The sequence below is a fragment of the Tigriopus californicus genome, chromosome 6 (genome assembly GCF_007210705.1).
Source record: "Tigriopus californicus strain San Diego chromosome 6, Tcal_SD_v2.1, whole genome shotgun sequence".
Taxonomy (NCBI): Eukaryota; Metazoa; Arthropoda; class Copepoda; order Harpacticoida; family Harpacticidae; genus Tigriopus; species Tigriopus californicus.
The window spans coordinates 13,258,330-13,274,052 of record NC_081445.1 but is presented as its reverse complement, the minus strand read 5'-3'; the positions used below and the strand labels follow the sequence as shown (position 1 = coordinate 13,274,052).

Genomic DNA, 15,723 nt, shown 5'->3' with positions numbered 1-15,723 from the left:
ACAAGCACTTATCTTGTTACCTAGCCCAAGCCCGTCATGGCTGGGCTTGGGCATTTTTTCTTTGGGTATCAACCCGGAGGGTGCAGTTTGGTCCCGGTCTCGTTTCTTCTTGGCCCTTGATCCCAGGGGGGCGGGGGGCCGCCCTCCACCTGGGCCGCGGGCTTGAGAACTCATTGAGGGTGCTAGGCAAACCAAAAGATGGAAAATATTATAGATTCGTAGGAGATCTTTTGCCCACGTGTTTTCTCGTTCGAGTTAGCCAGGTTGACTCAACAAATGAAGGTTACAATCAGACATGAAAAACGAATTGAAACTTACACCAGTAGAAGAAACAGGTCCTTTCAATGTGTGAAAGCTTTTTTTCGCCGTTTTCTGCTTCCTTTTTCGATGAATATCTGCCACATTCTACCACCATGATTTAACACGTGGTCGAAAACAGTCTTTCAGTTTATCATCCTGTCAATAACACAATGTCTTCCCAATACCAACTATTCAAGTTTACAGTATTTTTGGGGGGAGGTTGATTTTTACGGGCTTTTGTAACTGCTGTAGGGAAGGTAATTCCCAGTATTATTACATTGAAAGTTAATGATTCGCCAATTTATTATTATCTTCTGAATTTCCTCATGAACTATATTCACACTCCTTCCCACATTTATGAGGGCTTCCACGATGAAAACAAAATTCGGAAATATCCGACTTAGGAACTTTTCCCTTTTCAAAACAGGATGAGAATAAAATGATCAAGACTGATAAAATAGTTGACTAGGAAGTGATATCACAATGAGTTTGACTAGGATTGGTTCAGTGCACATGAAAAGAGTGAAGAGGGGAATTGCAGACAGTAAAAAAACAGGTGGGTAGAGGTAAATGATGAAAATCTTGGTTATTGCAGTAAAGTGTGTGTGTCAGATTGAACAGATCTTTTGTCAGCTCCCGACGTTGATGGCATTGGGTCGGGAGCCGAACAAAGGTGCGTGACCGCCAATAATCCGAAGGGATGTCGGGCCAAAGACAATATCGTGTTAGCAAGTCCTTGAACGGGAAGGACAACTTGTGTCCGGACATCACCTTTGGAAAGATCAGGTTCCCAACACTGTTGGACACTAACCTTGCTGCCTGATAGTGAGGGGCTCGGTTTTGTATAGAAAATGTGTCCATGCATTGTTGGAATATTGGGGCACGCACAGGTATCGTTTGAGGACCTTGGTGAAGGTGTCATCGGCGGATTTGAGGGCGGATTGGGCAGAGTTGGGAAGCCAAAGGTGAAGGCGGTAAAGGAAAATTGGAGTGATGTAGGTACGGAAGAGTATTATTGGAAGGGGGAAATTCTTGATGGGAAGTCTATTGCACATGTATCCAATCTTGGCCCTGGCTTTGACTATTAATGATTTTAGATGGTTGGTGAAGGAGAGTTGAGTGGAGAATGTGAAACCGACATAATTAAAATTATTGACAATTTCAGTAGGGCTATGGTGGATATGGAAAAAAGGTGGGAGACAGACTACCTTTATGGAGAACCATGCCCTTCGTCTTGATGTTATTGACTTGAAGACCGCTCTCTTGGCAATAACCGTGGAGTGCATTGATGGCATTTTGCAATTCCACGGCTGAATCAGCTAAGAGAACCAGGTCGTCTGCATATTGGAGATATTGAACAGAAACATGGTTAATGGTGGGGCCTTGGTGTGTGAGGGCTTCGGGCAGTTCAGATACATAGAGATTGAATAGAATTGGCGATAGTGGATCCCCCTGCGGAAGGCCAACGGAAGTGAAGTAGCAGGGGGATAGGTCCTCACCAGAACGAATGGAGCATCTGAGTCCCGCATAGATGTTGGACAGCAGGACACAGATTGAACGCGGAACTCCCCACAATTGGAGTTTGAGGAATAACCACGTTCGGTCCACCCTGTCAAATGCTTTGGAGAAATCCACAAAGCATCCGTACACTCTCCTCTTATTACTGATGTTGGAATGCACAATTTCATAGAGGAGAGTAGCTGCCGTGGTGGTTGAGTGGCTTCTCCGAAAACCGAATTGCACAGCTCTGTTTCACAAAAAAAATGTATGCCATCACTACCGAGTAATTTGCTCACCCTTTCACTCTATCATGACTACCAAAATATGCATTAAAAACTTCGATTTCGGCCATTAAATATGCACAAAAAGTGGTCAAAATATGTACTTCAAGGTACATTAGAATCCAAAATATGCAATTCAGTTTAAATTTAAAGCTAAAATAAGTAATGAAAAATAATGACTTAAAAATGGTCAATATTGAGAGGCAGGCAGCTATATAATCACGCCGGTGCCATGCAGACCTTACCAAGATCTTTTTGGCCTTGGCAATAAGTGATCAATGATGGCTTACTTGTAGCGAATCATCTTGGCCACTATATTCAAGGAATGCCCCCTAATTTTCAAGACAATTCACATTCACATTTTAAACATTTTGTCAAAACCAACCTTATTTGTTTGTTTGTATCAAGTCCTGTGGGCTTTTGTTCTAACTATTTTTACTAACTACTAGAGCTCATCAAAGCGGGAGAGTCCAAAAAAACTTATTTTTTTGGAGTCCTCACGAATCACCATACGTTTTGCTCATTAACTTCGGGAATACGGAACCAATACCTTTGCCGAGATCCAATGCATCGTTTATGCGTCGTTATCCTCAAATATGACAGCAAATGGATGGGTTGATTTGGAGCCTTCTCAAGTTCTTGATTTCGAAAAGGAGTGAAAGTGTACAAATAAGTCCCAAATTGAAATGCTTCCGAACTGTTTTATTCTCGATGTTGATTGGTCCATTTTTACACATTGAACATTCTCACTTGTGCTCGGTCTTCCACTGGAATCAGTTCCAATGGTGTACACGTGGACTTGTCCATTCCCGGTAATTTGTAGCAATACGCATACTCACACGTACAGCAACGTCCTTGGAAGAAGCCACATCGCTCACCCGTCCTAGAAACATAGAATCATCGAATTTCTATCAATCCACAATGTTTTGTGACCATTTCTCTTTTAGTCTTACGGTTTGCATTCACGGGGTTGACAACGCTTGGGGCCATTTTTCCACTCGTTGCAGATCAATGGGTCCGCTCACTGGAATGAAGCAGTGCATTCGTCGCCCTGCTTGAGCGAACCATCTGCTTGAGATTGACACAGAACCACCACAGTGGCGACAACGCTCAAAAGCAATATAATTTTCATCTGCAGAATAAAAGCAAATTAGTAAGTCTGGAAACTAAGGACTCGTCAACTGTTGGTGTGTAATTGATCGACTTATATTCGGCACTGATGCCACAAAACAGCTCAGCAAACCAGTAACGTGAATCCTGAGCTTGTTGGACAAGTATGTTGGCTAGTACAAAAAATATTGGTCGGACGTGTCTCAGGTTTGGGAGGCGTTACGAAAGTTTCCAAAAAGAAGGACTTGTTCAACAAAATGCCATTTTAACTGTCAAATGAAGTATTCTACGACGACAGCCTACAATGGGTTACTTTGATTTTCTTGACGCTCTTGGGTTTTTATCTTATCCTTTAGTAGACTTTTAGTCAAATTTTGACAAGTTGTCCAGAAATATCCAGACCCGTCCTACTAATTTGACTATGGAGTAAAATCTAGAACTGATGGAGATTGAATTCTGAGTGGCGGTAAGGAAGTTCAAAAGGCAGTTAAAAATGGGTGCAAATTGGCAAAAACCAATGACCAACCTTTGGTAATTAAAAAGTCCCATTGACAGAACAAAAGTTTCATTCCAAAAGGCATCCAAGCTCTTTGGGATTTCACCACTAGAAATGAAATCTTTACATCTCTCTATATTTTTCAATGCTTTCGGAACGACCAAAATTTTGCCCAGGTGTGTCACCCACCACTCACCTTTAGCGTTGTACAATTCAATTCTCGAAATGATGCCCTTACTCTGAAACACCGACCTTTTATGCAAGTATTATAACTCATGCTTTTGTTTGCTCAGCACAAAAAAGGTTTTCAGATAACAAATAGGCAAGATTCTATTTAAGAGAACCATTGAAGAGACTAATTGAAAACGGCCTTGGCTTGCTTGAGTGGCTTTTTGATTAACAATTGATCATGAAAATATGGCTTTTTCCTGAAAGAAAAATTAACCAACAGCCAAAACAACAAAACCTCATTCTATTAGCCTTTCAATTTGGATCAACAATGAACAATATAATCTCAAGCTACGTTGAAGCTAACACTTGGCTATATATGGGCATCGGTTAGAATTCGTTCATTATATTTTGGTTTGGTTTCTCACGGGCTTTTCTAACCGCTCAGGGAATAACTTCCCTAGTAGCATTAAAATGAAAGGTCATAACTGGTCCATTTATAACCATATGTAATCTTTGTATGATATTTGGTCTACCAAAGAATTTGAGTTGGCAGACTGAGCTAGTGCTTGAATGTACGGATGGTCTGGAAAGCTACTTCAAAAATTGTTCAAGTCTGATTTGTCCAATTTGCTTTCCCATCACCAGAGGCCGGTTCTTTGAATTGCGTCCAGTTCATGCACTAATTCATGTTCTAGTTCACCGTTAGTTAGTGGTGACTTAGTTCACGAACTTTTTCGCGTTCTTTGAATCATGGCTAATTCATGTTCAGTTGGCGGTGAATTAGTCACTGACCTACTGGATCAAGAGCTGTTTTGAATTTTCCCGCCAAATTCGTGAGAAAAACAGGATACTAAATCAAAATAAGATCTTAACATAGGGTGACCAGACTTGGGGGAAAATTGGCTGAAGCGGGAATGTTTTCCCGAAACCGTCGAAATTAGGTACTGTTGTTTGATATAGAGATTTAAAAAAATCTTGTTTGTATGTCCGAAAACGGAACTTTTATAAGGTATTCTACAAAAAGCTTGGGATATTCGACATTGCTTTGTTCCATGCTTTGATAGCACACAGGTTTGTGGCCAGCCATCTAGTTAGAATCGTGATTTTTCAATAACTCCCCCATCTTGCAAAATATGTATAGGTGTTTTCATAGACAATCTATTTGCCTTGGCTCTCTCAAGGGCAGTCGTTCATGAAAACGTTGAACAAATTCTTCTCGGTCGTGTTGTTCATCATAAAAGTTCGCTAACATTTTTTATTTGAAAGATCAACCATTTGCCAAAGCGCTGGAGTGTGACTCTGAGACCACCCTATTCATTCAACTCGTGGAAAATGGATGGCCATGTGGAAATGTATTTTTTTTAATTACATATGTGGCATAAGTATAAACAGTCAAATTTTTAATTGGGATTTTCACTTTGATTTATAATATTGATGATAATGTGTTTTTAATGTTCAATTCCAATTCTGTTGGAAATGCATGAAAATCAAGCACAAGGAAATTAGCCATTGTTCTTGGCATTTCAGTTTAGCGGCGAATTAGAAGGTCAATTCTTGCCGTCTAGGTCATGTCTGCTTTAGCCAGCGAATTGGTGCATGATTTGGAGGATGGTGAATGACGTTGGCGAGTAAGCCCCCCTTTGGGACGACTGTACGGGCAACGCAAGGGATTGCAAGGATCTGGAAGTTCTCCTCATTCTCAGTCAAACAAGAGAGCTTGATGCGGGTAAGGGGTAAGTAAGGGTTACCTGAGGCACTCACAACCCTGATAGAGTTGACGGGGGCGCGGGAGGTGGACCGGCTCCTCGTGGGGGACTTGGCGTTCCTGCCTGAGTCGTATCGGCGCCTTGACGACGACCCACGGCGCCCTCGGGATTGGTCGGGTCCATGGGAATTATTTCGGGAACGATCGCGGTTACGGCTGTCTGAAGAAGACAAGGAGCAGCAAACCGACCTGGCGTGCCCCAATTTGTCGCAGTTGAAGCACTTCTTATCCCTGTGGATAAGAACGGGCCTCAAGACAGGCAATGGCGTCCATGATCATGGCGGTGGTTGCCACAATTCATGACTCCAGGATGCCCCTCTGGAGTAATCAGTTCAACTTCAATTCTGGACGCCTTCCTTTTTTTAAGCGTTTGATCCACTCATGTAGTTGAAGTGGGGAGGTGATGACGTCAACGTGAAGGGCTTTAGCTCGCCCACGCGCTTGAACAGGAGGCCGTGAGGTGTCGCTGGTGAAGTGGCGGCGCGGGCGGGTTTTTAGCGGGATTGGCAAGGAGGATGTTCCGTGAATTTCCTTGTTTGCTTCCATCAGTTGGGCCTCCATCTTGGCGGTAAGCGCCACGAACCTGGCAGAGGCGGCCGCATTTGGGGCGTTGCTGGCAGGGATTCCGTTGGCGGGGTCTTCACGAATGTGTTCCATGTACTTTTATTCAAACTGCACCCTGGCGTCTTCCAACTCTGAATTTCTTCTCCAAGAAGTCAAGACTGGCTGATGGAATCTTGGCCTCTCGTATGAACGTCATGCGGGTACAGAGGCCACTCTTGGACGCGGTGACGGACGAGGACAGGGACATCGCGGTGTCGTAGTTCTGGGTCTATTGGACGAGGCAGAACGATGTGGGCGTGGCTGAGGGGCGTCGCTGGGTCTGGAGCTGGCGGATGCGTTGTATGGTTGTTCGTGGTGGGGCGGGTGAGGGGAGGAAGTCCGAACTAGCGCGCCATGGCAGGTGACGCTCAGTGGAGAGTTGGAGAGACCGGAAATGAGGGTCACAGTTCTACAAGGATGATCTATTTTTTTTCGGAAACGTGCCGGGAGATATGAATCATGACTACTATGCAGATTGGTAAGAATTGCGGCTGTCTGGTAGAGTTCCTAGACCAAATCTACTCTTGGGTTGCTACGAGTAACATGGCACTGAATGGAATGAAATTCCGCTCAATGGCCTTTGGGTCGACGTCATTAGACACTCCACTATTAGATGATGAAGGTAAGGGCATTCAGCAGGTCTCATTCAGGAAGAAATTAGGTGTAGTCCCCCGAGATAATGGAAAGTTTGATGAGCATATCCAGTTGAAAGTTTGTCATGCTTTTGAAGCATGTGGTTGGATACATCGCACGTTTAAGTCCAGAGATAGAATCACGATTCTAATTCTGTACACGTTGATTGTCCAGCCGCATCTTGAATATACCTCTCTCATTTGGGCTCCAATTAGTTCAGCAGGTTTGGAAAGGCTTGAGCAGGTCCAAAGATGTTTACTTGGGATATTGAGGATATGAGAGAGCTCTCGTACTAGGCGAGGTTAAAAAGGTTGGGATTGTACAGTATTCAGAGAAGGTACGAAAGGTATCTGATATTGTACGTTTTCAAAAGTATCCATGAGCTTTGTCCCAATCCAGGATCAAGGGTCAATTCTAGTGACCGTAGAAGCTTAGTGTACATTTTCAGAGCACCCTGAAACTCTCGAGAATCCAGGCGAGATAAAACAATGAAGTCCAACTCTCTTCTTTCTCGGGCTACTTTATTGCTAAAATTGCTGCCTGCCTTCAAATATTCGTAGGTCGTACGCAGTCGTTAATTCAGTTGCAGGATTTGAGTCAGACTTGGACAAGTTTTTGACTATAATTCCCGCTCAACCTTATTTTCAAGGGTTGGCCAGACCAGCCAACTCTAATTCGATGGTTGATCAAATACTATGTATAAAAAAGTTAAGTAAAACGCATAAATTTCTTGTCCTGAACTACTGGGATTCCAATCCGAGCAGGGGTAAGGAAGCCCGTCAAATAATTTGAATGCTAGCGTCAAACCCTTTTTTTCTTACTTTCTTACCTTTACGGGGAATAGAATTCGTTGCAATTTAAGACGAAAAACTGATTCATTATACTGAACTTTAAATTCATATGAAAGATGGTCCCCTAAGATATAAGGGAATTCGGTTATGCCACGAGATCAACACGTGCATTCTCTATACGCATAACTGTTGGGAGCAAATACGCAAGGAGACCGAGAAAGAAGAGAGTTGGACTTCATTGACCATACCCAGGTTGGCACAAAGGTCATGGATGCTTTTGAAAACGTACCGCTATTCCTTGAATACCGTACATTCTTAATCTTTCTAGCCACTCCAAATAATAGAGTCCTCTCTTACTGTAATGTTTCTGTTAAAAAACCAAGTTCGTATACATATTGCTATGAATAGGGCCAACAACAATTAAAAGGGATTTTGAAATAGACGTTTCCTCTGACAAATGCAATACTTTCATTATTTATCATGAAATCAAAATCAATTCATCTCAAGCCGCACATTCTCGCTTTCAAATAAAGCCTTGTTATGTTGCAAATTCGTCAGAAAAATGACATTGTGGTTGACAGACAATGCTAGATGCCACACAATTCAAAGTCAATGCAGCTGATATAAAAGTCTGGGTTTGTAGAGCAATCAGCATCATTTCAAATTGAACAAAGCTAAGGGTGGGTAATTTGTCAACTCGATCATCATTGTTGTTTGGAGTCAAAGTTTAACAATTTGTTGTTCTTGGAGTACTCATTTGGAACACATCTGACACACATCAGAACTGAGTGCTTAACACCGAGTTGACGACCACCCATTTTCTTACTGAAAACAGCAAGCAACTCGGTCTTGAAAAGGCTGTATTTTCCACCGCCGGAAGACCATCTTTCTCAATCTAGCTGACTTGTTTGTTTTGTTTCCTTCTCTTTCCCTAGATGAAATTTGTGTTGTTTTTGAGCGTTGCCGCCACTTACTTGGTTTTGTGCCACTCTCAGGCTCTGTTGAAGCAAGGAGCAATATGCTCCAGCTCCGCCGAGTGCCAGAGCCCACTGGTTTGCAATCCCTGGAAAAATGGTCCGGATCGGTGTCAACCCCCCCTGTGCATCAAGTAAGACGGACAAATCATGTTGTAATCTTCTTTCATCCAATGCTGACAGAGAAAACTGACTTTTTACATTGCTTGTCTCTTGAGTTTGGATGTCTTGATACCTTGTTAAAAAGCACTATTTTCAATACATATTCGTTTGCAAGCACCAAGTATAGTTCTACATCTAGTTTTACATCTTACGACGCAAAAGAGGAGAATTCATTCATTGTTGCTTCTTTTGCTAATATTACCCATTTTAACAGGTCTGGTGAACGCTGCGGATTTTTCAAAGGACGTTGCTGCACATGCGATGGCGTTTACTGCTACAAGCCATCCCCATTAGATAAAACCAAGTGTACACCTTTAAGCGAAATCCCGATAGCTGACCGAGCAGAGGCCATCATGTTCAATGTTTGAAACTGAATGCAACGCATAAGGCATAAATAAAATACGACTGAAGCATCAAAGTTGAGGCGTGTTCGTTGATCTTTTTGTGTGAACATTAATATTACTAGATATCCTCAAGTATACCAATTTTTTTCCTGCTGTATATCAATGGTTGGTAGAATTATTTTAAAAGAATAGATCCAAACCTTAATTCAATCCAGGCAGGTGTGCATTGATTCTGATATTGGGCGATGGGTATGGTTGAACGCAATTGTCGTACAGATGGAGAGGATTGGGAGGTAGCAGGCAAGTTATGCCAATAAAGTGGATCAATCCGGCCGAGATCTAAATGTTGGTTTATGAGATGGTGATTGCTGGATTGACCTCTTTTAGCCATGATATACTGTACTGTTGCACCTTCCCACATATTTCCGCTCATTTTCGAGCTCAAGAATGTCTTAGTCACTAACCAAAGACAAGCCTAAACCTTTGTAGTGTAATACAATTTAGTGTTACTCGATAACACAGGGATGGACGTCAGTGACGTGGGCTCGTTGTAGAGGGCCAGTAAGAAGTCCGAACTACCAAGACCAATCATCTTCAGACTAAAGCCAAGAATAGATCCGCAAGCGCCGTCAAAGCCTGGTCAAAGACAAAACAGAATGTCAACTGAAAGGGGTCGATAAGAACTTAAAGGTTACAAACGATATCACAAAATCACAGACAAGCTGCTCGACCACCTTATACAGTGAGGTTCGAGCCCTCAACGACTACAACAACAACAGCACCAAATATACATTGTCACTGATCCGCTTGGGGTGCCCAGGATTTGAAAGGTGGCCCTCAGACAGTGTTGGGATTCTCATGGGCAGCCACCACTACCACTCCTCAAACCAACCGACCTTTCAGAAATCCAGCAACGACCTTCTCTCTGACCACCATTTTAAATACGCATACAGGCCTCTCCAACAAACAAGATGACCTGCGCCAACTCCTTGACACCTTCGACCCGCATCTTCTTCTACTCACGGAGTACGACTTCTATGACCCTGGAGAAGCCAACATACCATTCTTCATTGGATGACTAACCATTTTCCCGCTCCACAGAACACAAACACGCAAATTGAGAACTCTCTTTCTGGTTTGCCAAGACCTGCACGTCTTTGTGAGAACAGACCTGATGTCGGACGAAATCCCGAGGATCTGGGTCGATATTACCGGCAACTCTGAAGCAAAGATAACTCTGGACCAAGTTCCAGAGCCGTCTTTCTTGGGCAGGCTCGGCCATATTGTTCGAGGATAAATGACCTGGTCCAACCTGTTCGTTTTGCACACCTGACTCTGGTCGAGGAGAAGGAGGTTGTGCCCAAACAACTCAAATTTCCCTGCATAGCAATAAGTTAACAATCCTTCATGGTCTCGTGTTTGGTCCTACAGCATTTTAATCACTCAAGTCTATTCCAGACTACATACCTGAGCAGTTTATGCATTGAAAAAGAACTTTATGTTTCACTCAGGATAAAAATTCCATTTAACGAAGTGAAAGGTTGCGCACTATCTTTCTGAAACTTGAGGAGCATACTTGTTAGAACGGGCTTGTTATTGCTTCTTCTTCTTCTCTGTTCATGTGCTCAGTAATGGCCTCATGTATTTGAACGAGTTTTCTTGGACCATTAAACAACTTTGTTGTCAGATTGGAAATAGACGCTGAGTGTTTTTTGTAAATCAACATGAAGTTTTTCGCGAATCTGCTGCAAGCTATTCCTATCTACATTGAACACAACTCAACGTTGAGAGGTGCTTCAACCAATGCACAACCTTTTGGCTCCCATCAGCTACACATTTTGGGTTCCAGGACAACTCGACCCAGGACATCTCGACCCAGCGGACTACTCGACCCAGTGGACCACTCGGCTTTGAGGACAACTCGCCCCAGCGGACTACTCAACCCAGTACAGAAATTAAGCCCCATATGTTGGTTTACACATAGTTCATACTTATGGGGGCAAAATTAAACTGTGATGTAAAGCATGACAAAATTTGAAAGGTTTTACACAAACATTGATCTTTCAAAACAAGTTATGTTTACATCAATCAAGGTGTGGAAATCAAGTTAGACAATGTTTTGATCAAACTTGATTTTTTTTATGCAAAGCCTTTCTGATGCAAAAAGAATGTATTCAAAACCTGTCTCCCGGAAGAGACCCATTATTTTTTCAGAAATTCTCACCCGAATATCGCATCTATATTCTCTCTTTCCATCTGGACCCTTACATCTTTGGCGTGAAGCCATATTTGAACTTTTTGCATTCTTGGGAATTGCTCGTTTTAACAATCTATCTCATGTCACCACTCACAATGTTTTTGTTCTTCCAGACAAATTAGTTGTATTTTACCCACATCGAAAAAACAATCCATACCATTTAGGTCGTAGTTCTGTTCTAAAAGTTTCTGGTAATCTTTTGTGTCCGAAAAGGTTGTAAAATCTTTATTTGCTCCGCCCATCTACTGCCATAGGATCTGCTTATTGTGGACAAATCTTATCGAAACTCACCAAGTCTGGATCAAATTACAAGATTTACAAATCAGCCTCTTCCTACACGTCAATCCTGAGCGTTCAGTACAATGTTCTTTCACCTCTCGGGGCTTGATCCTAAATCATTTGGATGTTACTCGTCCTGTAGAGGAGCGGTTCTGACCGCCCGAGACAATGACTACCCTGTGCTTCCCAGATGGGACAATGTCGGTTTTACTGCCTCAATGAGAAAGGCCAACTTGGAAAGATGATGAGGATGTAGGGCCCGTCGCAAGAGGCTCCTCAGACATGTTGAGATGGATTTCTCCGCATTCTGCGTGACTGAAAGGTGACAAAGACCCCACGTAGGTGGATTTGGAGGGTTCAACATCCACGTCGAGTGGATTATCAACAATGATGAACCCGATGCCACTGAAGGAGAAGGAGAGAAGGGCGTCCTTGCCCATGATAGGGGAATTCAGGCAGTCAATTGTAGAATTGCAGGTAAATGGAGAAGAGGCCGTCAGGGGAAGCTAGGGGAACCTGAAGGCCAGTACCTTGACGGCAGATGACGAACCAGCGGGAATGATCGTGGTCTCAGCAGTGACCATTGAAGCTTGTGCCCATCTTGTATCATCAAAGAAGAGCTTCTTGGAAATTCACATTCACATTCACAAGTCTGAACAGAAAATGAAGAAGCTGCAATCAGCAGATCCTAAAATCAGCAAAATCCATAATGATTTGGCTTCCAATTCCACATCTGCTTCATTTCTGCGAATTAAGCCCTTTTTAAAGGTTTTTAATGGCGTCTTGTATTACACTGACGCCAATTCTAAGTCTTGACTCTTCACTGTCTTCCCTTCATCAGGATATTCTCCAATCTGCGCACAATTCTCAGCTTGGAGGTCATATGGGGATATACAAAACTACTGAAAGAATTTTGTCCGATTTTTATTGGCCCGGTCTCCGTAAGGCAGTTGAGAAGCACATTTCTCACTGCGTTCCTTGTCAAACAACCAAACCTGGTCGCCGTATTTGAGCTCCTCTACAGCCCCTATCCCAGCCTCCATCTCCAAATCATCGCGTACATATCAATTTGTTTGGTCCCCTGACGACTTCTGAGTCTTGTAAAAAGTTCATTCTTGTCATCACGGACGCTTTTTCAAAATATGCTGAATTGGTAGCAATTCCTTCAAAAGAGGCAGGCGTTGTTTCCCAAGCCATCCTTGATACTTGGATCACGAGGTATTCCACGCCACGTGAGATTATTACGGATCAAGGACGAGAATTCTGCAACCGTCTTATGAAATCCCTGACTCAGCGACTTGGGATTCTTCACAAGACGACTTCTCCTTATCATCCCGAATGCAATTCTCGTACTGAAGTTTTTAACAAAACAATCAAGAATTACTTGCGAGCTTTAATTCGGCCCCCTTTCTTGGAGTGGGAAACTGATCTTCCAGCTCTTCGAATTTCCTACAACACGTCTGTGTCTAAAGCGACTCATGCATCCCCTTTTTCACTAGTCTTCGGCATGGCCCCTCACATGCCATTCTTTGACGTGCCTCCTTATCTTACCTACAATGAAACCCATGGGGATCAGCTCAAAGCTCTTCATATTGCTCGTGAAAAAGCTGCCGATGTCAATCTTTCTTACAAAAACAAGTATAAAATGCAACATGATAATTTGCATGATGCCAAAAATATTCCCTTGGCCGTCGGTGATCTCATATTTGTTGAGCAACAAGTCCCGAATCAACGGTATAAAAATGCTAAATTACAACCTTCGTTCTCAGGGCCTTATCAAGTCACCAAACTTCGGTTCCCGGACGTTGAGTATTACAATGGCTCTAGAACGGCTGTGAGTCACTTGAATCGAGTTAAGCTTGCAAAAATTGACAATGAAGCTATTCCTCTTCCTCATGGGCCTTCTCTTCCACATGCGTCTCTGCCGGTGCGCGCTATGCGTATGAGGTCTCCACCTTCTAGGCCCGTTCCTATTTCTTTATGATTTATGAGTACGCTCCCTCTTCTCCTCCTCCTCCCAATGAACTTTTGTCCAACTCGCACCCTTATGGCCTATGACTTGGCTCGGAGAATGAGTGTCATAATAGACTCAACAGAGAAAAATCGGAAGATCAAATGTGCCAATAAAAAATTGCTTTTAAGCGTCCTGAAAATTCATCTCCCGGACATTCCAAATACCCATCTCGTTAAATATCGAGAGATTTTATCTTCCTATTCGTTTACCGTTGAGTGGAACGCAGGAAAAGATCATTTAATCGCAGACGCTCTTTCCCGGGCTCCTGTCTTTCCTGCTGACTCAACTGAAAATGAACCTTATCTTCCTCTCGATTGTGTTACTGTTTCTTATCGCACGACTTTAGATTCAGCAATTACTTTTTTGTTATTGCAAGGAAAATTAGACGATGTCTATCAAGCTACAATATCCGCTTTTCGATCCCATTTGACGATCGGTCAGCTTTCCCCTTCCCATGCAGCTAGAGTCTGTAATAATATATGGGAGGAACTGTATACGAACAAAAGCATCGACATGAGAGAGCCACACCCTGATCTCAAAGAGAGACTCTACTCTCCAACAAGTTGCTACAGAGTTGAAACACGCGCTTTAAGCCCCTCTTCTTCTCTGCCTTAAGCTCCTCCTTTTCTCCTTTCCAGTTGCGTATATAAAGCTATGTTCATCATGAATAAAGGGGAGTCTACGACTTACCACCGAGACCAACACTTTTTTCATTTCTCTAGGTACTACTAAGTCTCGTCTCTTGATCTTGTTAGACCTGGTTCGAGCGTTACATGGCGACCGTGACATTTCTTTCCAGCACTTCTCAATAAGTCCTTTCCAGGCTGTGGCCTTCTCCTCTTCTCTTCCCTCTAGCTCAGCCCAGCTTTAACATCGTCAACTCCAAGAATCTCTTTCAGCATCTCTTTCAGCATCTCTTTCAGCATCTCTTTCAGCATCTCTCTCCTCTAGCTTTAGCCCAGCTTTAATGCCACCGACTCCATGTCTCTTTCCATTCTTCTAGGGCCAACGTCTACCTCGAGGAACCACCGTTCTGCCTAGGCTCGTGATTCTACCTCGATACTTCAGCTACCCCGGATCAAACCCATTGACCTTCATTCACGATGGCTTCTCTTGGTAATTCCTTCCTATCTCCTCCTTCTAAGCTGACTCTGAAACATTTCTATGAAAGGGACGGGGATTTATTGCTCAAAACTTTAGTCCCTATTTCGATTCACCCTCATTCTGATGATGCAAAAATGCTATCCCTTTCTGATCGAATTGAGGTACTACGAGGTCGTCGAGAAAATCTCGGACTTCAGGCCTTAGCTTTAGAGGCTCCTTTTGATCAGGATGACGAAATTCCAGATAAACTTTTCACCATCATGGGATCTATTCGAGGAGCAATCCGCACCCTTGACGAAGATATTACAACAGTGGAATCACGCCTCCAGGATATGTCATCGATCCAACGGTCTAGCCGTTCCAGCGATCTGACAATCCCATCGGATGTTGCGTGTTTTGAGGACTTGGACGTGTCGAGCCTGAAGAAATTTGTTCCAGAACTCCAAGCTGATTTAGACATCTGTTTCTCGGAGTTTTGGAGTAAGTTCACGATCTTTGCGCAGAGCCTCTCCTTGTCTCATGATCACATCAAGTTGGCGTTGAGTACAAGAGTCACGCTGACTATTTCGATACATTTCAGACAATTAGGGACCAACCGTTAAGAGTTATTGTGGACACGATGGCCACTCGGTTTTCCAAAAAGGACTCTCCCCAACTCATCATGACTAAGCTAACCAATTTCACTCGCGCTCATAATGAACCTATCCGTAAGGCTATGTTGAGAGTGATGTTGCATGTGGATCAAACGGCTCATCTCTTTCCCCTCGCCAGCAGGGAGGGCAGATCACATTGCGAGCAGCTTTCCACGCTACGTAAAATCTGCTCTACTGAGGTGTGGCTTCGTCTGGAGGAAAAGACGTGGTCAGACAATCGTCATGGGGTCCTCACCCCCATCTCTGAGCTTATTGAATTGGCCGAGATGGTTGAGGCGTCATCATC

General features: G+C 43.3%; 2 long non-coding RNA genes across 2 annotated transcripts; one reads left to right on the top strand and one right to left on the bottom strand.

Moving 5' to 3' along the window:
- Positions 1 to 2,762: 2,762 nt before the first annotated feature.
- Positions 2,763 to 3,997, bottom strand: LOC131881551 (uncharacterized). Its single transcript, XR_009373371.1, has 3 exons — positions 3,884 to 3,997; positions 3,035 to 3,213; positions 2,763 to 2,964 (listed from the first exon to the last, which is right to left on the bottom strand). It is a non-coding gene; the product is annotated as an uncharacterized LOC131881551 (long non-coding RNA).
- A 4,228-nt stretch (positions 3,998 to 8,225) lies between these two features.
- On the top strand, positions 8,226 to 9,204 carry LOC131881550 (uncharacterized). The gene is made up of 3 exons (XR_009373370.1): positions 8,226 to 8,330; positions 8,586 to 8,758; positions 9,001 to 9,204. It is a non-coding gene; the product is annotated as an uncharacterized LOC131881550 (long non-coding RNA).
- Positions 9,205 to 15,723: the final 6,519 nt, after the last annotated feature.